Source organism: Fukomys damarensis, unplaced genomic scaffold (genome assembly GCF_012274545.1).
Source record: "Fukomys damarensis isolate Sample0158 unplaced genomic scaffold, DMR_v1.0_HiC HiC_scaffold_34, whole genome shotgun sequence".
NCBI lineage: Eukaryota > Metazoa > Chordata > Mammalia > Rodentia > Bathyergidae > Fukomys > Fukomys damarensis.
The window spans coordinates 11,112,293-11,137,317 of record NW_022900946.1 but is presented as its reverse complement, the minus strand read 5'-3'; the positions used below and the strand labels follow the sequence as shown (position 1 = coordinate 11,137,317).

The 25,025-nt window shown below is 44.2% G+C and overlaps 1 long non-coding RNA gene across 1 annotated transcript; it reads left to right on the top strand.

Annotated features, from left to right (window-relative positions):
- The first annotated feature begins 52 nt into the window (after nt 1–52).
- On the top strand, nt 53–23,129 carry LOC104852405. Its single transcript, XR_777483.1, has 5 exons — nt 53–71; nt 1,527–1,671; nt 3,672–3,744; nt 17,084–17,222; nt 23,054–23,129. It is a non-coding gene; the product is annotated as an uncharacterized LOC104852405 (long non-coding RNA).
- The last annotated feature ends 1,896 nt before the right edge of the window (nt 23,130–25,025 follow it).

Sequence of the window (25,025 nt, the reverse complement as noted above, 5' to 3'; positions counted from 1 at the left end):
TTTCAGTGTTTCCATGCCTCCCGTCACCATAGTACTGCGACTCTCACAGAAAGGAGGAGGAAGCAGAGGAGGTGAGGGGGCTGGTTTCCAGGCTGTGTTGCCACCCTGGGGGGAGCTAGGAGGCAGTGGCTCCAAGCCTGACATTTCAGGGTAGAGATAACAGGGTAAAAATAAACTCCCCAGCGTCTAGTTCTCTGGCTTCACAGTTCTTATCTCTCTGCTTTGGGGACAGAAAGGTTCCTTTCAGGTCACCGCTCAGCCCTGGGGGCGGAGGAGGATGGCTTGTTGGTTTACATCCCTTCACACCTGCCCATTCTGGGCTGAGCTTCCGGTCTCTACACTCCAGATAGGAAAAAAAAAAAAAAGTAGGGCTTGGAAAGGTGCAACGATTCATCCCAAGTCACACAACTAATTAGCACTAGTGTGGTCTGATCTCAAGCCAGGCCGTTTTCTGCCTCTTGTCTTTGAGTAGCGGTAAATAGAATTGGTCTTCTGCAGGGCGCACCGGCAACTGCACAGCCCAGTGCCACACTGCTGCAGAGCAGCCGCGTCCCTGGCCTGTGGTATCACTTCACATCCCCTGACAGCCTCAGGCATCCCAGTCACTGTGTTTGCTGGGGTCCGGTCTACTTGTTAGCACAGAAGGGTCCTGGGACAACACAGAACAAGGACCCAGCCTCGACTCCACCACTAAGTTCCACAGAGGGTCCCTGAAACTTCGCTTTCTCATCTGTCAAACACTAATGCCCGTATACCCACCACCAGGGCTGTCTGAAGAATTAAATATGCCATCACCTGCCAGGCACATGATCATCTAGGATTCGGGGCTCTCTGTTAACCATGGTAGCTTTTCCTACGCTGATGTTTCTGTGTAGTGACCATTGCCCCTCACCCGTGTCAGCAGAACACGGTCTCAAGTTCTTTCTCTCTCAGTGGCCAAGGATTTGCAGCGGGCCATTTCATCAGTTAAGACACTTGCCATTGTAAGTGACCGAAACACTGATCCTAACCGGATTGCATGAAAGAGCAATTTCTTGGCTCAGTGGGTAGCTCGAAAGGCGGCCAAGGGTAGAGCCTAGCTTCAGGCACAGCTGGATCCAGGGCTAGAAATGATACCATCAGGATTGGGTTTCTCAGACCCTTTCCCTGTTGTTGGCTCCGTCCTAGTGGTGGTGGTAATAGCTGTAGGAGCTTCAGTGTCTTTTCCTCTTGGGTTCAAAGCCAGTGCAAGGAAAGCCAGCCACAGAATTCCCAGCAGAAGTCCCTATGCATCTCACTGTCCATCCCTGAGCCTTTCTCTTCTGGGAGATGGAACAGAGTGCCCAGAGGGAGGAAGGCCCAGATAGTGAAAAGGCCCTTGAGCAGGGTCAGGGCCCTCCACTCAGATCAGATCAGATCCGGGAAGAGTAAACTCAGGTGTGGCTGCCCCCCACCCTGCCCGCAAAGGTATGTTGTGCAGCTGCCTGCACTCAGTCTGTGTCCCACTCAAACTGGATACATAAAATAATCAACTTCTACAATCCCAGGGAGCAGAACAGGCAGCAAAAACAGACCGACTGTCTGCCGCAAAAATTAAAAGTTCACCTGCGGCTCCCCCACTAACGGCTGTTGAATGGGATCCTCTTCTGGGCTTGACCTTCGACCTGCTAGGTGAAAAGCCAGCTTCCTGAGGTGAGGAGCTGACGCTTTATCCCAAGCCTTTGTTAATTTTTTATTGGGTCTCTTAAGAATGAACCAAGTGAAATGTTGTTTTTCTTGTTGTTTTGTGGGGGGTGGGGTGCGCAAATGGCACACCCAGCAAATAGCAATTTAACTATTAGAGTATAGCTGGTTGCTTTTGCCTGTCTACACCTGAGCATCATGGCTGCTGTCATTAAAAGGAAGGTTAGCAAGCTCTGGGAGTGTTAGTGATATACCTAGCACCAACCTGAGAGTCATAAAATTAAAACAATTGAAAACAAATGAGCAAGGGTGTAATGCTAGCAGGCTGTTGCCTGCTCTGTCCACAGTTCTCCTACGGGAGTGCGTGTGTCTCCCACTTTGTCTGTGAGCAGATGTTCCATACTGGCCAATCTGCACCTTGAGGCTTCCTCCTCCTCCCCTCTTCCTCAAGCCTGCAGGAGAGATGGAAAGAGGTGGGTGAAAAAGCAAGAAAGATTTCTCTTAAAGTAATTATGGTAACTGTGTATGTAACACCAGTGGGAGACTCTGGGAATTATTCTTAAATGACTGGAAAGAATTTCCTCTTTTGATCTCACTTGTGAGCCAGAGAAAATCAAATTAAGGAAGAAAAAGCAGGAGAGGGCTCTCGGTGGGGAGGAAGGAATAGGGTAGAGCTGTTGGGGGGGACGCGAAAGGGAAACTCCCTGGATGCCTGGCTTTCTAGATGCCGCTAGCCTTAGGAGGAAGATACTGGCGAGGCCAAGTCTCGCCTCTTTCCTTGAAGGCTTCACTCCTTCCCCACAAGGGACCTTGACAGTGGTCCCCTTCAAGATATCAAGGACGAATTCCTGCACCTTTCACATAGCTGGCCAGGCTTCCTCAACAAGGACCCCACTTCCAGATGAGCCCTGAGAATTCTCCCCAGAGCTCCACCTACAGTCACAACAGGATTGGCAAGCGTAGGCGTGAGAGGCATGTGTGTGCGCGTGCGTGTGTGTGTGTGTGTGTGTGTGTTAATCCTCCCTTTGAGGCCCTGGGAGAAATGGTCCTGTCACTTCTCTAAATTTTCTCCTGTGGTTGCTAAGCAGCACGCCTCTATCCATTTCTACTTCCCTCTTCTCCTGCTGTGTTTGTCTCCCTCCGCCCTCCACCCACACATGCTCACAGCAGTCTTCCCAGATGCAGTGTGCAAATCAGGGAGCAGCCCCTGAGGGGCTTCCAGCTCCCAGGGCCACAGAGATGCAGTGGTGGGTGTTCTGACAGAGATGCCTGCCGTCCTGCTCTGTGGGGCGTGCACAAAATGCAAGGAAAGAAAGACCGTTGCGGAAGCCATTCTGGATTCCCCAACAGAGCTGAGCGCCTCCTTCCTTCCCTCCTTCCTTGTTTTACTCCTTCCCATCATTCCTTCCCTCTTTCCTTCTTTCTTCCCTTCTTCCTTCTCTGCTGTGCTACACACATTTGCCTAGAAACTAGAGGAGGAGTCTCAGACGCATGCCAGTACCAGGCTGGTAATACGACGTGAGAAGGAGGCCAGTTGTGAGACAATTGGGAATGTTGGAATCTGCTCCCTAAGGAGCACCTGCTTTGCATGAGCCCTCACCCACCAGCTGCTGCTGTACAGGAACAGGGTGTGGTGGTAAAACCTCATTGCGCATCAAGTAGGAACCCGTTTCGAGGCCCCCAGTCTGTGCAGGGCAGCCAAGCAAGATCTGTAAGGCAGGCCTGTGGCGTTCCCGTTCAGCTATTTGATATATAGTATTGGTAGCAGAGTGGAGGATGGGCAGAAGGAGAAAAGTAACTGGGCAGCACGCTGTAATTGCCGAGAGCTTCTCAGAGAAGCCAGAAGGCTCTGTGGTAGCCCTGGACCCTAGTTTCTGAAGGACCCTCTTTGGGGTGAGTAGGATAGAGGCCCACCGGGATTGTCAACAGAGAATGTCAACAGAGAATGGACTGTCACTTTTCCCTTAGTCCTCAGAGACACTTACCTCTCCCACCCTGCCCTTCCCTAGGCCAGAAAGACCACAGGTTCATAAGAGTCAGTCACTCGACGGATGCGACCACAGAGATCCCCGAGGACCACAGGTAGGACTACAATGGAGTGTCACAGTGGGGGACTGCAGGTCAGTGGGAAGTGCTATACCAAGGCCTGCGCTCTGATCTGCGTCAGTGCTGTCTGGGGTCCCCATACCTGAGCTCTCCCCCTGGCTGGGGCCATTGGGACCTCAGCCCACTGGTCCCCAGGGATCTCTCTGTGCCTTCAAAATTAGCTGCAGAGATGTTGGATGGTGTGGAACTTCGGGTTCCTGAAATAAACCATGCAAGTCCCAGAGGGACTGAAGGAACAGCGGAGTGCTGGCAGCTCTGGGCTGGAGCTGACATTGAGAGGAGGAAGCTTCTGACCCCCAAGTCCAGGGGCTGCGCTTCCCGTGTTCTGTGCAGCTCCCGGACTGGCTTCCACAGTGCCGCCAGAGTTACTGTCCACTCTGCCAAGGTTCAGCACAGACCCCACTCCTTCTGCCCACCAGGCTTTCGGGCCTGGCTCTCCCCCGGGGCTCAGTGGGCTGCCAGTGGCAGGGACTGCTCGCTTGTGCCTGGATGGCAGTGCCAAGAGCCTGGGTCAGGGCATCCAACCTTCCATTTCTAAGAGCTGCAGGAGTCCACATGCAGCGTGGGGAAGGTTCCTTACCCGTGCACACCCTCCTCACTGGCCCCTGGGCCTGGGCCTGCCCTGTGGACCTCCAGCAGCTGATGGAGAACAGCTGGGAGTATAAAATCCATCCATAAGGAATGACAGAACTTATTTATACGTTTCTTTGTTTTTAAGGGTAGCGAAGGGGGAATCTCTTTAAAAGCCTTTTGTTCCCTTTGCTTTTCTAACTCACGAGGAAGGGAGGTACGAAGTTCAGGCGGTAAAAGTCAGTTCCATTCCACAAGCATTGACTGAGAGCCAGGGATGGTTCATGAAAGGACTAGGATCCAGCACAACCCGATCTCCTATCGAGCTGTGGCAGAGAGGCCTATGGCAGGGAGGCAAGTGGGGCTTCGGCAAGACCCTCAGGAGCAGCAGGTACCTTTCAAGGGTTGTGGCATTCAGTCATCGCCAGTTCAGAGGCGTGAGTGAAGTTGTTCCCATTGAGTGAATGGGGAGAAACTCAGAGAGGTTAAGTCATTTGCGAGGGGCCATGTTGCTCCTCGGTCCAGAGTGGGCATTGGAGACAGCTGTGTGGCTGCATAGCTCAAGAGATTGCTGCAGACAGGGGGAAAGGATGATCCAGAGATGATCCCGGAGATAGCTGAATTCAATTCACTGACTGTGGGGAACGGAAAAGGAACCAGCTATCCTCCGTCCAGCCTGTGCTCACCCCCGGAGCCAAGCTCCCACCTCACTGTATGAAATTTCTGTGAAAACTTTTCACAATTTTTTTGAGGGGGTTGGTACTGGAGATTGCACCCAGGGCCTTTGCACAGAACTATATCCCCCAACCCTTTTTGTTTTGTTTGTTTTTTTGAGACAAGATCTCACTATGTAGTTGAAACTGACCTGGAACTCACTTTGTAGCACAGGCTGGTCTTGAACTCACAGCGATCCTCCTGCCTCACCTTTCCGAGTGCTGGGATTACAGGCGTGTGCCACCATGCCTGGCTCCCATTTTTTATTTTTTGTTCTGAGATAGGGTCCCTTAAGCTACTAAGTTGCACGGGCTGGGTTTGAACTTGGGGTCCTCCTTTCTCATCTTCCCAGGTGCTGGGATTACACTTTCATGGAGAATTTCAAGCAAACAAACAGGTATATGGAATAATACCAGGAATACTGTACCTAGGTTTCAACATCAAGCTGAAGAAGTAATTGTTCCTCTGCCCTGAGTCTCCTCCTACACTAACCATCCCCTCCTGGGCTCATAACTGCCATCCTGAATGTGTGTTTTATTATTCACATGCCAGTCTTTATGCCTTCACTGCATCTGTGTCTGTTCCTAAACAATAGTGTTGTTTGAATATGTTCGTGTTTTTACATAAATACCGTTATGTATATCCATATGCATCTTGCTGTTTAAAGAACAGCTCTATTGAGATACAATTCACATGCCATACAAATAACCAATTTAAAACATAATATTTAGTGTCTTTTATATACTCCAGAGTTGTGCATCCACTAGAACATCTATTAGAACATTTTTGTCTCCCCTTCAAAAAAAAAAAGAAAAGAAAAGAAAAACATTGCCCCTGGGCCTGGGCCTGGGCCTGCCCCTGTGGGTCTCCAGCAGCTGATGGAGAACAGCTGGGAGTCTAAAAACCATCCTCTTTAACCATCATCCACCCATCATTCCATCGCTATATTCCAGATATCTCACATATGGAAGTCCATTTATAGATAGAATCTTTGACCTTTTGTATCTGACTTCTTTCGCTCGGCATGTTTTCAGCCTTCATTCCCATGGTAGAAGGAGTCATTCTTCATTATTGACAAATCATATTCTGTTATATGGATACACTGTATTTTTATTCATTCATCAGTTGATAGACATTTAGGTGGTCCCACTTTGGGGTGGTTATGAAATGTGCCTCTGTGAACATCCCCACACATGTTTTTGTATGCACATATGTCCTTGTGTTTCTTCTATATACCTAGTCATGGAATTGCTGAGTCCTACAGTATCTCTATGTATGTGTGGGTTTTTGAGAAACTGCTCAGCTGTTTTCAAAAGTGACTACATTCCCTGTGGGTGGCTGTGATGAGAGAATCGCAAGTTTGAACCCAGCCTGGGCAATCTAGTAACGTAATGAGATCCCATTCCAAGTCCTTTACATCCTGGCCAATCCTTGTGTCTGTCGTTTTAATTGTAGCCATCATAGTAGTGTTGAAGTGATAGCTCATTGTGGTTTTGACTTACATTTCCATGATAACTAATGACGGTGAGCATCTTTTCATGTACTTCTTGGGCATTTTGTTTATATTCTTTGGAGAAATGTCTACTTAGATCTCTTGCCTATTTTTAATTTGATTACTTATCTTTTTGTACTGAGTTGTAATTCTTCTTTACATATTCTAGATACACATCTCTTGTCAGATATATGATTTATGAAATTTTTCTCTCATTCTGGGGGTTGTTTTCACTTCCTTGATATCTTTGAAGAACAAATGTTTTTCATTTTGAGGTCCAGTTTGCCTTTTTTTTCCTTTTGTTGCTTGTGCTGTTTGTATTATATCTGAAAAATCCATTGTATAATTCAAGATCATACAGTATATGTCTGTTTTCTTCTAAGAATTTTACAATTTTAGCTCTTACCATTGAGTATCTGGTCCATTTTTAATTCATTTTTGTTTATGATGTGTGGCTGTCCATTTGTCCCACCAGCATATATTATATGTTAAATTCAATTGTCTTGGCTCCCTTGTAGAAAAGCTTTGATCAGAAGTGTGAGGGCTTGTTTCTGGGCTGTCAGTGATGTATATAATGACATTTACCTCCTATCCTGCAACTCTGCTGAACTGGTATAATGGTTCTAATGGCTTTTTGGTGGATTCCTTAGAATCTTCTGCATATAAGAGTAAGCCTTATGATAGAGCTATACTGACTTGATTACTGAGCTTTGTAGCAAGTTTTGAAATCAGGAAGTATGAATTCTTCAATTTTGTTGTCCTTTTGGAAGATTGTTGACAGTTCTGGGTCTATTAAATTTCCATATTTAGAAATCATTTTGTTGAGCTGGGCATGGTGGCACACACCTGTAATCCCACCACTCAGGAGGCTGAGGCAGGAGGATCACCGTGAGTTCAAGACCAGCCTGGGCTACACAGTGAGTTCCAGAGCAGTCTCAACTACATAGTGAGATCCTGTCTCAAAAAACCAAAAAAAAAATCATTTTCTTAAATTCTGTAAAAACGTTAGTTGATGTTTTGATAGGGATGGCATGGAATCTACAGCTCACTTTGCGAGTGCTACCCTCCTATTAATATTAATCTTCTAATCTATGAACATAGGATACCTTTTCATTTATTTAGATCTTAAGGTTGTTTCAGTAGTGTTTTATAGTTTTTTCAGTGTAGAAGTCTTATACTTCTTTGGTCAAATTTTTGTTAAGTATTTTATTCTTTTCCATCTATTGTAAATTAAATTGTTTTCTCCATTTAATGCTCAATTTTCTCCTATCAATATACAGAAGAATATAACTGGTTTTAGACATTTACCTTATTTCATCAGGCTTGCTGAACTTGTGTAGTAGTTCTAATAGCTTTCTAGTGGATTCCTTAGAATCTTTTGTATACAAGTTTAAACCAACTGAAAATAAGACAGCTTTACTTCTTTTTTTCCAATACAACTGGATTTTGTTTCTTTTTCTTGCCTATTTTCCAAACTAGAATTTTCTAGTGCAATGTTGCATAGAAGAGACAAGAGTAGGCATCTTTTTCTTGTTCCTGATCTTAGAGGGAGAAAATATTTAGTCTTCTACCATCAAATGTGTTAAAAGCTCTCTGTTTTTTATGAATACCCTTTATCTAGTTGAGGAAATACCCATCTATTCCTAGTACACTGAGTATTTTTTGGTACCATGCGATTTTTCTTTTCGCTGTCAACATTGTGAGATTTATCCACGTGTCACTGTAGTTTGTTATGTCTACGTTTACTGAATATTTTGTAGAAAGATAGAGAAGGTTAAGTCACATAACATCCCTCTTTGCCAATACAACTGTGCTACTCCCCCAGCCCCACTAGAAAACTCTCTCCTCTCATCTACCTTTTTAGCCAGAATTTTCTACTAAACAGAAGCCCTCTTCCTTTTCATCCATCCAGAGACAAATCCTGTTTAGCAATGCCAGAGTTCCAGAGAAGAATCCCTTCCCCCTGCTTGTAGGTGAGCAGGTAGAACTGGAGATCCTCCTGAAAGCAGGTACACTTGCGCCTTGACTGGAAGAATAGGTAGGGTGCTGAAGGGAAGGAAGGAAATACCTTGATCAAAGGCACCTCATGTTGTGCCCTGCCCTTAAATGAAACTGCATTTAGGACCTAATAATATCCGGGTACACTGGCCTTGATTGTTAGCGAAAGGAGCTTCTACTTGTGCAATGCTTGCACTCACTGAGTTTGCGGACTAGGGATGACCTCTGACCTCTAGAGTTGCCCTGTTCAATGTGGTAGCCACTAGCCACATGTGGCCATTTACATAAAAATTAAGTAGAATTAAAAATTCAGTTCCTCATTGGCACCAAAAATATTTCAAGCGTTAAGTAGCCACCTGGCTACCACAGCTAACTGCATGGTCAGCATAACCATTAAACATATCTATCATCACAGAAAGAGACATTGGACAGCTTTGCTGTAGTATTGGATGGAGGGCAGACATAACCCAGGCGTATGACTGGGGCTATGAACAAGATGGGTGAGTGCTAGGCATACCATGAAGGCAGCCTGATCTGGAGGTTTTTTGACCAGGTGCCAGTTCTGGCTCTGCCACTCCTGATTCTGTAATTTTTTGATAAATCCATTCATTCCTTTGTTTTTGTCATTGCCAATGAAATGAAATCACTGAATCCAGCTGAACCATCACGGGCAAGTTACTTAACCTCTCTGAACCCCATTTATTCATCTATCAAAGCAAGGGGGAAGGGGATGGGAAGATGATTAAGAGGATTTGAAGACAAGCACGTTGAGAAAAGACCAGGGATATGAGGATGGACTTACGTCTTTAAGAAACCGCCTTTCTCACTGTCGTGGCCTTTTGCAGGTGATAGGGAGTGGCCCCAGAAGTGGACTTCACAAGGGGAGCAGTTGGACCTTTTCGAGACACCTGACGAGGCTGAGGGGCTAGTGAGTTAGGGCCTCCCTTAGTCCGCTGTGCGGTGCAGCAGAAGCTGCAGTGAGATGAAAGCACACTGGGGAAAAAGCTGGAGAGGGGGAGAAGCTTGGTCAGAAGGGTGGGCGGCAGGAGGAGTAGTCCTGAACTGACTGGGAGATTCCGAGAGCCGGGAGACTAAGGCCCAAGCGGTTAGCGTTTGAGGAGAAAGACATCACCCCCTTGCCGGGCCTCACAGAGAACGGTTCCTGCACGTCCCCATGCTAATAAGTTAATTGTCCCTTTCTTGGGAAAAGATGGGATGTATATTTCTATGTCTTTTAACAAGTTTGTCACAGCATCCTTCGGTACCAGACAGATACATAGCTTGCTTTGACAGCGACTTAAGCAATTTGACAAAGTTACGCTGATCTGATGAGAGACCGATCCATATTTTCAATCTTAGATAGGAGGTTGCCCCCAGCTGGACACACGTACCTCCAGTCTTCCTCGTCCGCATCCAGGAATCATCCTGGGAGACCAGAGTGCTGTCTCTTTTACTCCCAGCTTGTCTCACAGGCGAGTTCACCAGTGGGTCTGATTCACATCCACACCGGGCACCAAATGTGGAAAGGGGACCTTACTAGAACCTCTGCCTCGGGTCCTAGTGTCCTGCGAGCCACAACCACACAAGGTGAATTAATTAATATACAGACAGAAAATGAGACTTAGAGAAGCTGAGCTTTGGCCTGATCCCTGCTGCTCTGGGCAGCAAAGACCCCAGAGCTGGAGATTGCCACACCTTTATTCAGAACATCGCAAAACAACAGGCAACTGACTCAGAGGGCGTGGTGGTGATCTTGGAACAATGAGGAGCTGTGCAGAGGAAGATTCGGTTCCTCCCAGGATGTCTCCATCCTGGTGTAGTCCTGCCTGGGAGCCTCACAGCGGTAACTGGACCATTGAGGTCTTAGCTGTGACCAGACGTGAAGATGGCGTTACATCTGGACATGCCCGTAGCTGGCCTGTCGACAGGAAAACTAGGCTCTAATCGTGGTTTAATTATGAAATGACTTTCCCCCACAATCCTATTGAATGGCTCCCGACATTTCCCAAACTGATACGGCCGCAGAATTTGTTTTAATTTTCCTAAGAAATGCCCACAGGCATCAGTTATCGTTACATGGAACACATCTGACAGGGTAGGCACTCTCCTTGCCCAAAGCTTGGATTGATGGCTGGCATCCCATGTTGCCCCTGAAAAATATCTGATTTAAGGAAGAATTTGAAAGGTCATCCCAGAACACTGGGAGGCTGAGGCAGGACGTTCATGTGTACAAGGCCAGCCTCAGCAAGTTCGCAAATTGGCAAGACCCTGTCTCAAAACATTAAAAATAGCTTGAGGTGTATGTAGTTCAGTGTGAAAGCCCTGGGTTCAGTCCCCTCGACCACACACACACACACACACACACACACACACACACGGAAGGAAAGATCAGGGTTGGTGACATCAGTGGGGCTATCTGGGGTTCAGGCAGCCATGAGAGGAAACCAGAGGAGAGAAGGCAAGAGGGACCATCTGGGGAAGGTGCCAGAGAGAACCGACTGTCACTGAGGGCAGGTGCAAGCTATACAGCAGGACTGACGTTGGCGTTTTCATAGACATCATCCATCTGGGAGGCAAGCAGTGTTATAGCCATTTCACAGATGAGGAAACCAGAGCTCCAGAGCAGGGGTGGCGACCCTGTTCGTTTTCATTGAAAGCTGTAAGAGGTTCACCATCCCTGCTCTAGAGGCTAAGCAGATTACATGTGTTCAAATGGTAGAGCGGAGATTTGAACCCACAGCTGCCTGAATGCAAAGGCTATGCCCTAACCCTGTTCCCTCTGAGAGCCCATAGTGTCACAGCCTCGCAGTTTGCAACCTGCAGCTGGTAGAGAAGCAAACTGCCTGTGGTTTGGAAACCTGGCATTGTCGTGAGCAGGTTTTTTCCTTATATCTGAGTGAGCTCTTTTAAATGGAATGAGCTTCACCCATTCTCCTCCCCCGGTCTTTCCAGCTTCCCATCAAAGATGATTCAAGAAGCTCCAAAAGCAAAGCTAAAATCAACCCTTCATCCTTACCACCTCCCACTCTTCCCTCCTCTGGGAATCACCAGCCCTAAGTAGGCCAGTATGAAGCCTAAGGTCTCAGGGAGAGTGTTTGACAGGCCTCCACCCATGTCGCAGGCCCTCGAAATGAAGCCCAGAGGAGCCAGCGAGTTGGGCTGGATGTGTAGGCCCTGGGCTCTTGGCAGGGCTGATGGGCCTGATGTGGAGCAGGGAACCCTGTGGGTGTTGTGTGTCTGCTGGATGGTGCAGTCTTCATCTTGGAGACTGGATATTGATCAATTACAATCAAAAGCAGTGGGACTAAGCACATTGGCATTTAAAAACAGGCCGGTAGGTCGGGGCTTTACAAAGAAGAGAAGAAAGCAGTCTAAATACCGCGTACTTCTGGCTGTTTTGGCTGAACTTGAAAACAGGCGTCTTTGTTTGCAGTTAATTAGATTGACTCAGCTGGATTAGAAATGGAATCCCTTTTGCTTCAGCAGAGACCAGCGTTTGTTGGACATGTGCTGTAGTCTTGCCTTTAAACACAACCACATGTATGACATATTTTGTTTTCTCTTGGCCACTGGACTGGAAAACTATTAAGACAACATCTGCTTTGCTTTCTGATCGAATCAAGGGCAGAGAGCAGGTCTCTGTAGTGTCCTTCAGATAATGCCTAGGATATCAAGTTACAGCCGCTAACCACTTTCCCACTCCTTAAGAATCTGATCCCGAACATGACTTTTCTATTGAAAACTCCAGTCTTACTCATTCAAGACCAAACTGCTCTCTGATCTTACTACCAGCATGTGAATTCCATCCGCATGCCTCCTTTCAACTTACCAACTGCGTATTGTAATCCCTTGTTGGATTTTTTAAAATAGTACTCAATCCCATACGAAACTATTTTTAGTTTTCATTTAGTTGTCTGTTTCTACCATGATAATATCCCAAGGGAACATCATCACTTAGTAGGCAACTCAATAAATATTTGTTAAGTAAATCACGGTTTCCCAACTAGGGTGGAGAATAAAGGAAGAGCAAAGAGCGAGCCATTTGGTGAGAAAGTCATGTCTTTGCCGTCATTGGAGGCCTTCTGATGATATCAGAAGTCTCCATTTGATGTTAATGTTTCTAGCATCTCTTTCTTTTTCTATCACGCTACCCCTTCCACCCTGCTTTTTATTTATTTATTTATTTTCTGGTACCAGGGATTGAAATCTGGACCTTGCACATACAAGCAGACAGCGGCACGACCGAGCTAAATCCCTGGCACAAATAATTTGATGTGCTGTTCTAACTTCCTTTCTTTTTCTTTTTTTGTACCAGGAATGGAACTCAGGTCCTTGTGCTTATGAGGCAGGTGGCGGAACCACTGACCTAAATAAATCCCAAGCCCTCCACTCACCCTTCTTAAAATAGAAAGTGTGTTTCCAGGCTCAAACTGAAGGATAATTACCAGAGCTGGCTAGGATTTCATAATATTGTTTTGTTTACTGAGTGTTTCATTTTTTCAAATAATATTTGTGGCTCTATATGTATGGTAATGGTATAAGCTTAAAAGAAATTTAAGTGGAGCCAGAGATTTAGCTCAGCGGCACGGTACCTGCCTCATAAGTGCAAGGTCCTGAGTTCAATCTCCAGTACCAAAAAAAGAAAGAAAGAAAAGAAATTTAAGTGTAAATATTTTGCTTTAAAGAACAGTGGTCACAGTGAAGGTAAAATAAAAGACAACTCTTTTTCCCCCAGCCCCGGGGACCAAACCTTCACACTGAGTAGCATCACCAATCCATCCATCCATTCATTCATTTTTAAAATGTGTTTATTTATTTGTTTGTTTATTTCTTTATTTTTATATTTTGAGACAGGGTCTCGCTACGTCATTAAATTGCCCAGGCTGGGCTCAAACTTTCCATCCTCCACCCTCAGCCTCTAAAAGTTCTGGGATTACAGGCATGCACCACCGTGCCTGGCTAAAAGGTGTTTTGGGTCAGCATGGCGTTGATCCTAGAGAGTGAGGTCAGAGGACTTTTGTGTGTGGGAATATACCCTTATAGTTCTCTTTAGCCAGTACCTTATAAATGGCAATTCAGCACAAAGAGCTTTGTTTTCCTCTCTTCCCGAGATAATTTAATCCCCAGCTCTTGATGTCTTCCCCTTCCTCCTTTCCCTGAAGCTGTATTTTGAGGATGCCTGTTCCTCAGAAAAAGACCCACAGGGACAGGAAACAACATGAGGCGGGATGTGGGTAGCCCCTTAGGATACCAGGAGGACATACCTGAGCTGTACTCATAGCCAAAGCCTGAAACTGGAGACAAATTGTGCATTTTTGGCGAATGGCATTCACTAACATTTACCAAGTTCTTTGCACACACCCTAAGAAGAATCTGAAGCCACTGGTCCAGGGGCTCCCCAAGGAGTGAATCCATGTTGAGGGGCTCATGCCTAGCTGGTCAGCTAATAATGCAGCAAGTTAATAATTAACGCAGCAATCATGCGTTCTTTAAAGATATCTGCAGCCTTGGTCCTCCATCCTCAAAATTTGGGCCTGCAATTGACATCAAAACCACTGGGCTCTCCCAGCGGGCTCTGTGCTTACCTTTGTTAGCACTGGTGAACATAGGGAATGGTCTGCTTTTTCACTAGGTCTCTGCTAGTGTTTGGCCATATACGTACAGAGACCAAGACAGGGAGGTTTACTTCTACCAGTAGAATTTTTTCTGGTTAAATGCCTTTCTCCTGCTTCTGCCCTCTCCTGATTTCCCAGATTATCCCTTGTTAGCACCTCAGGATCAGAGTGAGTAGACCCACTGCTCTGTTTATAAGCTGGGAAGAAGGAAACCTGACTTGGCTGTATGACTTGACTGCTCTGACCCACAGAGTCGTTGTTAAATTTAGATAAAATGGAGGAATAGATGTGGAGCTCTGTGAAAAGTTAGAAGAGTCACAACACATAAAAGTTCTATTCAGAGAACAGTGACCAGGTCACCCTAGTGATCAAGAGCTCTTAGCAGCCCCTGGGATAAAGATTCTTCCAGTTGGAAGAAAAATGATGTGGAATTTACAACTTTGGGTAGTTTTAATTATGATATTGGTTTCCTTGTTTGTTTGTTTTGTTTTCTGGTACTGTAAGACCTAAAGTCTCACTTCCACTCCGCAGAGAGTGAGCAGCCAAAAGGCCTTCACGATGCTGGGCCCTATAGCTCAGCGATTGCTCCAGGAGCTTGCCAAGCAGCAAGAATCACCCAGGAAGGAACACACCGGACTAGTTGGAAAGCAGACCTTTATTAGTCTGGCCAGATGGCACTCCTGAAGCCACGTAGCTCTGAGAGGCCCCAGCTCAGGGGCTGAGATCCTTTTTATTAGGGGATAGGCAGGGCAGGGGGTCTATACTCAAGATGCTTACAGAATGTCCCAAGGTTTTTCAAGACATTCCTTCCGGGCAGACAAGGAGTGAAACAATCTTTATCTATTTACCCAGAACTACTAAATGTTCACCTGTTAATTTACATTAATTACAGTTGAGACTAGGAACTTACTTAAGATTACAAAGTTATGCAGTCCCACAGTCCCAAGAATCAAACTCAGGACCTTGTACTTCCCAGGTAGGTCCCATGCCACTAAGCTACATCCCCAGCCCACTAAGCATATTTTTTCTAAGCAGGTCCCACTGAAAATCTTCAAAGGATTGAAATAACTATTAGTCAGTAACCTCAGTCAATAACTATCTATGGCAGACATTTGTTTTTGCCTTCTCCACCTCATTTTTGAAAAACTATGTGTAAAGAGCCAGGCGTGGTGGAGCACACCTGTAACCCCAACACTCAAGGGAGGCTGAGGCAAGAGGATCTCCATGAGTTTGAAGCCAGCCTGGGCTACATAGTGAATTCAAGTCCAGCCTGAACGATATAGCAAGGCCCTGTCTTAGGAAAAAAAAAAGAATGTGTAAAGGATTCTGTCCCACCTCTGTCCAGGTGTCTGATGTGCTCATTGGTTCTAGATGTGGATATGTGACTCAGAATTGGCCTATTAGATCATGATTTATCCTTAGAAACGAGCAAGTGGTTCAGGTGTGAGTGTGTCATTTCACTGGGGCCAAGGAGCTTTTATAAGAATTCCTTAGATGCAACCACATTCCTTTCAAATAGTGTAAAAGCCCAGCTTGATACAGGGCTGGAGCCACTGCAGCCCTCTTAGCAGCAAGAAGAGAGAGTTTGACAGTGCCCCCCCCCTACAAAACAGAACAAGACATAGAGACCCCTGTGCTTTTGCTACTTCAGTCCTTGAATCCAACTGTGCTTCAATTACTGAGACTTTTGGTTATTTGTGATTTAAATTGTGGGTTTTCTTTTCTTCTGAAGCCACTGTGGCATAAATTTTGTGTCACAACCATGGAGTTCTGAATGTTTACATTATTCTTAACCTCTTGATGAATAGTTGTTTCTTTCTTGATCTTAACTGGTTCCAACCCATGGCCATAAGCCCCATCTGAACCCATTAATTGATTGGATCTATATTGGTCCCACGAAGATGGTAAGAACTATCTATCACATTTATTCAACACTTTACAGTTTGCAAAAAGGTCTTCGCTGGTGCTGCGTAATATGTGAAGTGACTTCGTGACCGAGGCCATTCCATTAACAGGTGACGGCCCATGGCCTCGGGCTTCTCATTCATGGCCTGAATGAGACCTTTGCAGAAAACCTGATGTTCTTCACAAACAATAGGAAAAGGCCCATACTACTCTCAATAAACAGAACAGATGGCCATAAAGAAAATTTAGGACGGGATACACAAATCTCCCTGTGCTGAATGTCCTTGGACCCTCAATCTTAAACATTCCACTTCAGATTCCTTAGGATTATAACCCCCCCCAACCCTTATAAAAACTTAGTTTCTCTCCCAGCTAGCTACTGATATTCCTCTTTTCAGCCTGGATCCAGACAGAATAAATCCAGCATTTTTTCTCACAAAAAGTCTCTGTCCAGGTTGGTCTTTCATGCACCATTTGTAACAAGAGTGTGTTTTTTGCTGGACATAGTAGTGCACACTTGTAATCTCCGCTTTCTGGAAGGCTGAGGTAGGAGGTTTTCAAATTTGAATCCAGCCTGGGCAACTTAGTGACTGAGAAAAACCCTGTCTCAAAATTTAAAAAGTGTTGAGTGTAGTTTCTTGCAAATGCCCTGAGTTCAATCCCTGCCTTTAAAAAAAAAAGTGCATTCTTTCATGCATGGCTATGGAAGATGACCAAAGAGTCTGAGAAGATACAGGTAATAGCCTAACTTTCTGAGCAAGATACTCTGTGTCTCTTCCTACAGCCATATCTATATATTTCCTCTGATCTCTATGAAGCAGCACAAACTCCCTGTAATGTCCAAGAATACCAAAGCCACCTAGGGTTTGTTTTCCCTCCATGCTGAAGATATTTCCTTCTCAGACTTTGAGAAAATTTTGTATCCTGAGCTATATTATGTTCTGGCTATCCCTATACCTAAATTCCCTTCCTGCCTTTCTTTTTCCTCTGTTCACTTATTCATCTCTTTTGTGTTTGTCAGGACTCTTGGTTACATACAACAGAATCCATTTAGAAAGGGAAATGGTTAGGTGACTCATCTCCAGCAGAACCACAGTGAGCCTGAAGGCTGCATGGCCAGGAGCAACACCTGTCTCCCAGGTGCAAGGGAATCTGAGGAGGTGAGTTTCTTGATTCTGTTTTTAGGATGAGAAAGACTTAAATTGGAAAATTACCCAAATCTAGGAACCATGTACAAGAGGTGCAATCAGAATCACACGAAGAGCACTAGGCCCCCTAATTCCCCTGATGTTGCCACTACACTAACCTAACTAACCCCCAAGACCCCACTCACAGTTAGATGCTACTTCTGTGTTCTCATAAGCCCTGCTGCCTACAGCTCTGAAGACATATGGTTCCTCACTGGTCTGCTCCTCTCTGAGGTCAGGGCGGTGGTGGCATCTTTCCCATTACAAGATTCAAACTGCCCTTCACCCCCCAACTACCACCCTTCTATGTTTTTACCTAGGTAATTTGATTTATTCTTCACATCTCACCTCAAAAACTCAACCTTTAGGAAAGTCAGTGATGACTCTTACCTGTATTATATGCTCACAGTATCTTGCCTTTTAAATTAATCTAGTTATCATCATTTATGTATTTTAAAACATGTCTCCCCCACTGGTCTTCAAATTCCATGAGGACAGGGCAACAAGCCTGATCTGTTTGACACTGTCTGCCCCAGTCCCCTGTCTATTGCTTGGCACAGCAGATACTCAACATGCAGCCGTGGAGTATGGCAATGGGTTGTGTGGATCCAGCCATCCTAGACTGATGTCAGGGAATGCTTCAGAAGATTTCTGTGCTAACAAGCCGTCATCTCAGCATTCTTAGCTGGAAGAAATGGTTGAGATCGTAGGGATCAGTGATAATTTCAGCAGGAGAAGGGCCTGTGTGCCGGAAGCTAGGAGCATGTGGTGAGGTAGCCAGTGTTGCCCAGTCCTGGGTAGAAGTAGAAGCTGGTGGACAGCTAGCAGGAGGATGGCTAGGAGGAGGACTAGTAGTCCATGAGGACACGTCGGCCCTAGTTCTGCAGCTGAGTGGGCTGTTGGCAGGAGCCTCACAAGAAAGTAGGACAGAAGTGGGCAGGTAGGAAAAGCTCTCCAGCTTTACTCCTGGGAGAGATAGAGAAGAGGGAAGAAAACACTCTCCCTTTTGTTAAATCATGCTTTAGTTTGGCTGGCTACTTTTTTGGATCTTCAGTCTAGGAGCTAAGGCATGGCCCTTTTCTAAATGTCTTTGGTCTCTGAGAACCATAAATTCCTCAAAATTCTCTCCCCCATCTTCTTCAGATAAATATTCCCTCTATCTCTATGTGTCCTTTATCTTACTTGTCCTAAGACATCTTCCCTTAACCCACTCCCCCTAACTTTCTTCCCTTTATTTGATTATATTCCTGAGGGTCCACATCCATCACCAACAGCTCATTCTCTTTAGCCCATCCAGCTGCTACTTATTCATCCATGAGGCTGACTTCTCTGTCCCAAAGTTACTCCAAGGCCTCCATGGTTCTTTACCTCTGTGGGGTCTCTAATCCCTTTGAGAATCTCTTTGGGAAAGTTATGTACTTCCTTTCCTAGGAAAACTCACTTTTATAGCCACATAAAATTTGTATACAATTTTGGTACTCTATGTGCTTTCTGAAGCCTCCTCCCTCCATCCCTACTATCAGAACTCTGTTCCCAAGTATGGAGTAGAATCCAGAGGGGATTTTTTTGGTTTGGTTGGTTTGGTTTGTTTTTGTTTTTGTTTTTCTGGTTTGGTTTCGTTTTTTGAGAGAGGCCCTCAGCTGGCCTTGCACTCACTATGTAGCCCAGGTTGGCCTCCAACTCATGGCAATCATCCCCCTGCCTCACCCTCCCAAGAGCTGGGATTATAGGTGTGCACTACCAGGCTTGGCTCCAGAGGTCTTTCCTTAAGGAGTTTTAGTAATGAGGAACACAGGCTTGGGAACAAGATTGTTGTAAAGCCTAACAACACCCTTCCTAGCTACACAAACCTGGCTCGCTCTCTCTCTCTCTCTCTCTCTCTCTCTGCCTCAGTTTCCCCAGTTATAAAAGAGAATGATAATACCTAAACTTTTAGGGTGGTGGCAAAGTTTACATGCATTAATTCAGTATGGCATTTGTAACAGTTCTTGGCATATGTTAAACACTCACATTCATCATCATCATCCTCTATTATTTTAGTTTCATTGTTGATTCTCCCCAACCTCATTACTTCAAGAGCCAATACAGTCCCATATCTGACTCATAGATACATCTTCTGGGCCTCATATTATTCTCTTAAAAAGAAATACATTCATCAATTACATTCACAAATTAGGACTTCGCATGAAAATCTGGTCTTTTGTCTTCTCTTGGAAAATCTAATCTGATAATGCTGGATCCTGTTTCCACTTGGCATCAGGAGCTGGAACTGAGTAGTCCTTCAGTTCATGGTGGTAACTGCTAGTCCCCTGGACACATTTTTAAGCTCTGCACTTTAATTTCTTCATCTGTAAAATAGAAGGAGTAAGTCTGCTGCATGGAGTTGTGACAAGGAGCAATGAGGTTACACATGCTAAGTGCTTAGAGCTGTGCCTGGCACATAGTAGCAGCTGCTGTTGTCACCATCATCCACCTGATCGTTAGCAACCACACAGCTGCATCCATCCTGTTAGTGGCCATTCAAGCCCTGCTTACCATTTGCCATCATAATGTTTGTTTGCGTATTTGCTCAGTATATAGTGTTCCCATTAAATTCCCATTAAATTTAAGCTTACGATTCATTTTTCATTACATAAGTCATCAAGAATTCATTTTGCAAACAAATTGCAACATTGAGGATAAAGGTAACATCTCCTTTGGATACCACATTTTCTACTTGTCCTTTCTCTTCACCAGGGAGAGGTAGCCTGAAGTCTGACAGTATCAGGTGTTGCTGTAGATGTGGAGAAATTAAAAAGCCCAGACAATGTAAAGTGATATGGTCACTGTGAAGGGTGGCTTGGGTGGTAGCTATTAAAATTAAAAACGAGCATTTCTCATGAGCCAGCAGTTTCACTTCTCAGAAGATACTTTAGTACAAGTTGGTGCATCTATCTAAGAAGTCATGAAGAAGAATGGTCGTTGCCTCATTCTTCATGATAGTGAAAATGGAACAGCCTAAATGTTCACCAAAAGAGGAATGGTTAAGTAAAATACAGCACCTTCTGAGATGCAGAACAAACAGCAAGTGGAGAACGTCTATCTTTGTTTCTTTATTTCATATTTTATTTTTACTTTATAAGTTTTAACAAGAATAACAAATTTGCTGAGAGTCAAGGCCTGTTTTATATTTAATTTTCATAACAATGTTATGATATAAGCACTCTTACTATCCCTTTTTATAGATGAGGGAACCAAAACAGAAAAGGAATTTCTCCAAAGTCACCCAGTGGAGCTGAGATTTGAATGCAGGTAGACTGATTCCCAAGTAAATGGAATTAATCACTATGCTATACAGCTTTTGCTTTTCTGTAATGTTCATAATATAGTAATAGAATAGTTCATGTCTTTACTTTTTCTTATGCCAGGGATAAAACTCACAACCTTGTGCTTGTGAGGCAGGCATAGCACCACTGAGCTAAATCCTTGCCCCCTAGTTCATCCTTAATGTAAATAAATACACAAAATACATCAATGGTTATTTAAATTTAAAACCTTATGGAATGCTTGATCAGAAAAGTTTCAAAATAACTGTAGACCAGCATAGTGTCATAAAAAGGATGAAGTCTATCTTGATGGCCTCTTCTCTCTTGTTTACTTTGTTTTCCCAATGCTTAACAAAGTACCCTGCACACAGAAAGATCTCATCATTTACTGGGGGGAATAAATGAATAGCTATTTTGCAATGTCCGTCCTAGTCTGACTGCAGGTAGGAAAAAGGAGCTTGGGTGTAGGTTGCCATGTTCCTTGCTACCCCTCCCTGGGTCCTGTGGTTGGGCAGGGGCAGGAGGCTTAGATTCTTAGGAGCAGGAGACAGACATATGTGAGGTTGGGTAATAGAGTTGAGGATTCCTGGAAAAGAATAAGGAATCTAAAAATAATAAAAACAACTCCTTGAAGTGACAGATAAGTATAGCAAGGTCATAGGGTACAAAGTCAGCATACAAGGAACAACTGGGTCCAAAGTGAAAAATGCAATGTCATTTACAATCACTCAAAAAAATCACTGAGGCATAAACGCGACAAAACATATTCAGAAGCCATAGATGTGATACTACAAATCAAAGATAATCAAAATAAATAGAGGGGTGTACTATGTTCATGAAGTGGAAGACTCAACATAGTAAAAATGTCAGTTCTTCACAAACTCATTTATAGATTTAACACAAGTTCTGTAAGAAGCTCAGCAATGTTTTTGTAAATAACAAAATAACTCTAAAATTTACATAGAAAAGTAAAGGAATTAAAATAGCTAAAACAGTATTGAAAAGAATGAGGTCATAGGCTTCCTTTACTATTAAGGCTTACTGAAGGTTTAAAATAATTGAGACTGTTACAGGCAGAGAGATGGGCACATATGCAGTATGATCAGAGAATATGGAAAATGCTTACGCTTTTAAAAAATCATTATAGTATTACATTGAAAGATGCATTGTTGTTAATCCCCTTCATAATAAATCCCCTTGCTTTGAACATACTTATCCCATCATTCTTTCTACTTTGTGAAGCAGTTCTAGAAGTCCACCTTTGTGAGGACTTTAGTCTTTAGTTGTGCTGTCCTGGTTACCTGGATGGCCTGAGCCAATTAAAAATGTTTAGTCCTTATGATCATTTTAGCTCTGGAGAAGATCCAGAAGCTGCATGGTACCAGATCTGATGAATAAGTTGGATAAAGACACATCATACTGTTTTACGAGTCTGCTTTCCCCTGGATAGCATTCGCAGCAGCATTCACTGTACTTTTTTTTTTAATCATAATTCATAAAGGCGCTCATGAATGAGGGCTTCTAGAACAGCTTCAGAAAGTGCCAAAAATGATGGGATATGGGTGTTTGAAGTGAGAAGGGGTATTGGGGGGGATGAATGGTAATTTATCTTTTACTGTAATAAATGTTTTAAATTTGGTCAGTCACTGTGTATTTCAATCACCCCTTGTAGAATAAAGGAACAGAATCAAGAACACAAAAGAAGACCCACACAAGTATGCTCAGCCTATTTTTTTCCAAAAGCAACTGGTCACCCATAGACAAAAATGTGAACCTCAAACCAGGTCTCATACTGCATACACACATTGACTCACAGCGCATCATAAGTATAAATGTAGAACAAACCTACAAAATGTTTTCAGGAAAACAGGATAAATCCTCAGGAACTAGAATTAGGTTAAGTGTTCTTATATGTAACTTCAAAAGGATGATCCATAAAAGAAAAAAGTTGTTACTTTATCAAAATTGGAAACTTTAGTCTTGTGAAAGAACCAGAAAAGATAGCTATGTACTCTGACAAAATTTTGCAAAATACAAAAAACAAAGCACTTGGGTGCAGCATATTCAAAAGAAGCTTAAAAGTCATTGATTTAAAAAATCCAATTAAACAATGGCAAAATATATGAGCAGACATTTCACAGAATAGGATGTATGGATGGCCAAAAGCACATGAAAAGAGGGTCAACATCTTTGGCCATTAGAGAAAATCAAAGTAAAGCTACAGCAAAGTATAACTACCTAGCTGTGGGTATGATTGACAAATATTAGCATGCTAAATACTGGCAAGGATGTGAAGCAACCACAATGTATCTCATATATTGCTAGTGAGAATGCAAAATGGCACAGCAATTCTGGAAAAGACCAGTTACTTATAAAGTTAAACATGTGCTTGCCATAAGACCAGCAACTGATTCCTGAACATTTGTACTAGAGAAATGAAAGTGTCCATTCATACACAAATCTATACATGAATGTTTGTAACCACTTTCTTTGGAACAGGCTGAACCAAAACAACCCAACTATCCTTCATCAGATGAATGGATAAACAGCTACTACTTGGCCACACTGCGGAAGGAACTATTAATACATCCAGTAATTGGAATGGATCCCTGGGGGGATTATGCTGAATGAAAAACAAATCTCAAAAAGTTATGTATTGTGATTTTGTTTATAAAATATTTTGAGATGACCAAATTGTAAAGATGGAGAACAGGTTAGTGTTTGCCAAGGATTAGAAGGTTGGGGACAGTGTGGGTGTCAAGGGGTACAAAGGGGAAGTGGCTATGTAGGAATACAGTGGGAGGGTTTCTTTGGTAGAATGATTATCTAGAGTGTGATGATGATTATGCTAATCTCTACATGTGATGACATTTCAGAGTACACAACAACGACAATGACAAAAATTAATGCGCACAAAAACTTGGGGAATCTAAACAAAGTGTGTAGTTTAGTAAATGCTCTGGTGCTCATGTCAAGTTCCTCGTTTTGAAAAGGCACTGTGATGTCAGACGTTATTACCAGGGAATCTGGGTAAAGGTACACGAGACTCCACTCTTTCTGCAACTTCTTATGAGTCTAAAGCTATTTCAAAATGAAAAGGATTTAAAAAAAATTTTTTAAAGAAGCTTACTCAGAAAAGCTTGGCAATAGTAAGAGGGCAGAATATAACCATAAGGAAGTCTAAAGTATCTTCAGAGACCAGCTCTACCCTATTACTAGTGTTTGTTTTTCCTGTGCTTATCACACCACACAGCAAGAACTTAACTGTGGGATAAATGAATAACCTTAGTGCAGTGTTTGCCCTAGTCTGACTCCAAGGTAGGAAAAAGGAGCCCAGACTTAGGTCTTAGAGCTCAGGTTACTCCTCCCCCAGGCCCTGTGACCCTGGGCTCCTGGCTGGGCAGGTGCAGGAAAGCTCAGGTTTCCCACAGCAGGAGATGAGTGACAGCGCTGGGGATTCTTGGAAGAGCCATAAGCAAGTGGGCAGGGGGGTGCTAGCCAGGCCCAGGCTAGGGGACAGGATTTTCCCAGAGTTCCAGTTGATTAGGAAGTTGGCCCTAGAGAGATGCAACCCCTTTTTCTGGAACAAGTTCTCCTCTCCTACAAACTTGGGCTATGAGCTCCTTCAGTTTAGCTGCCTGCCTGCAACTCTCATTTTTACTGCCCCCTTAGGAGCCTCTTAGGTCTGAGTTTAAATCCCAACTGTGTGAATTCCTAGTTGTATGATCTTGGGACAAGTCCCCTGTCTCCTGGAGCCTCCGTATTTGCATCTGTAAATTGAGAATAATATCCCTTAACTTTCTAGACTTTTGTGCAGATGTTGTAAATTCATTCAGGTCAAGGGCTCCGGGATAGGCATGTTATTTGTGCTCAGGGAATATGATGCCTTTCACCTTCTTCTCTGCAATGTGCACTGGGTGCCAATGGAGAAGTTGGCTTCAGCATTCTGGATGGGTTTGTTCTACACACTGATCCACTCTGCTGACTTCTGCTTTGTATCCAGCTAAAAGTAAGTTAAAACCAGAATCCAGGGCAATCTCAGAGGGATGTGGGAGTCTGTAAAGGGCAGCCAGTGGGGGATGGGGTGGTGAGGGCTTAGTGAGATTAGAGAGAGGCCATTCACTAGCGGTGAATCAGGCTGCCTGGGTTCAAATCCCAGCTCTCTTTATCACCCCTTGGGTACTTTATGTAAGGTCTTAGAATCTCAGTGTCCCCAATCTAAATTTTATGTGTGTGTGTGTGTGTGTGTATTTTCATTCTCTATGGAAAGCCATTAGTACTCTAACAGGCATCCTGTGGTTGCCCTGTTAATGACAGAGATCATTATTATTGACCATCATCACTATCTTTATCATAGCTGTGTGCACATGTAGAGAATGACATTATAGAGTTTGTAGGTATTTTTAGCTGCTGGAGCCTCCTTCTCCTCCTCCTCCTCTTCCTCCTCCTCTTCCTCCCCCTCCTCCTCCTC